This window comes from Equus quagga, chromosome 1, assembly GCF_021613505.1.
Source record: "Equus quagga isolate Etosha38 chromosome 1, UCLA_HA_Equagga_1.0, whole genome shotgun sequence".
NCBI classification, from domain to species: Eukaryota; Metazoa; Chordata; class Mammalia; order Perissodactyla; family Equidae; genus Equus; species Equus quagga.
In genome coordinates, this window is record NC_060267.1 from 98,313,400 (window position 1) to 98,315,054 (window position 1,655).

The following is a 1,655-nucleotide window of genomic DNA, read 5'->3' on the forward strand; positions in this document are numbered from 1 at the left end:
CACACACACACACACACAAATTACTGAATCAGTCACTGAAACCTGCCTGTGCCTCCTTAATTCCATGGTCGTGCTGAGAGACGCCTGCCTCATAGCTTCTCACGAGGATAGGGAAGCAGGTGTTGGGCTGTAGCAGCTATGTAGAGCGGCCACTGTTGTCTGATGCCTGCTTTCATTCATGAAAACCGAATCATTGAGCACCTGCTCGATGCCAGGTGCTGACGTCCAGGTGTTTGTATCGCATTCACTTTTTACAGCCCTCTTTTGTGTGTTGCCTCCTGTCTGTTGTCAGTCATTGGATTTCATGTGAATCTCAGAGATGAACAGAGAAGGCAGCTGATGCCTCTGAGTGGATGGAATGGAGGTGGTGGGCTGGCCGCCTTCTGCCTCATTGTGAGGGAGGCTGAGGCTTTGGGGTAGGCCAGAGGTGGGCGAGGCCCCCCCATCACAGAGCTTCTGTTCTGGCGGGCAACGGACTTGTGCTCTCTGAACACCAGTCACTTCCTTCCTAGACAACAGCTTAGTCGTATTGCAAATTGATGGGACTACGGAAGGAGGCCCCCACACCCGCAGTCTTTCTTCTTGTGTGTGAACAGTCTCTGTAGCCTAAGGAAGCCGCCATGTAAGGAAGCTTTAGCTCTGTGTCCCGCCCCTGATGTAGACATCTGTGCTGGCATGGGCCCAGGAGCCACGGGCGAGCGCCCAGAGGAGGCGTCCTGTTGGTGGTGGACGTGTGCCGGGGCCTCCTCTTCTGCCGCCCTCGGGCCCAGTGGGGCACACTGCAGAGACTCGCCGCAGTTTTGCTTTTAGACGTCATCTTCCGGCTCGACTGGAACTATTGGCCAATAAATGGCAGGTCCGGGGCCCTGGGAGTGCTCCTGTTCTGGCTGCTTCATCGTGCCAGACCATCTTCTGTGGTTGCAACAGGGATGGTTACTGGTAAAGTGCGGGCTGCTAAGGGCCCGGCACAGATTAGCCATGCTTGCATTCCTGGGACTCCGCCTCAGCAGCAGCCTTTGAAGAATCCACGAGAAATCCCCAGCATTTAGTCTCACTGTTTGTATTTAGTTTTTCTGAAGTGTTGGCGTTCCACAGGCACTCGAGAAACCTTCTTGGCATTTTTAGATATTCTCAGCCGTCTTGGTAGCCAAGTTACTACTCCTCTCCATTCTATAGGTAAGGAGAAAATAAGAAAAGGATGGCAACTTGCTCAAGCTTGCAGGCCTCTCAGTGGTTGAGCTGGTGTGACAACTCAGCTCTCAGGTGGTTAGCCCGTCGCCAGGCCCCGTCAGCCTGGCACTTCCCTCGGAGCAGTGTGGTCCTTTAAAACCCAGCCTTCCCTCAGGCACTGTCATATGGTCAGCTGTTCATTACTGACCCCCCTGATGGGGCTTCAGAAAGGTTTCAGGCCTGGGGAGTAGCATTGTCAAGTAAGTGGGCTGGAAGAGACGTCGGTTCTTGTCCTAACTACTGTTTTTGAGCAATTCAAACCCATATGCTGATGCCATGTGTGTTAGTGTGTGGTTAGGAGTGTGGCACCATCATGTGTTAGTGTGTGGTTAGCAGAGTGTGATGCCATAGTGTGTTAGTGTGTGGTTAGGAGTGTGACACCATCGTGTGTTAGTGTGTGGTTAGGAGTGTGACGCCATAGTGTG

General features: G+C 53.1%; 1 protein-coding gene across 6 annotated transcripts in view; it reads left to right on the top strand.

The window, feature by feature from the left end:
- CHCHD6 (coiled-coil-helix-coiled-coil-helix domain containing 6) overlaps window positions 1–1,655 on the top strand; it is a 250,194-nt gene that overhangs the window by 138,556 nt on the left and 109,983 nt on the right. The gene's annotated exons all lie outside the window — the stretch shown is intronic.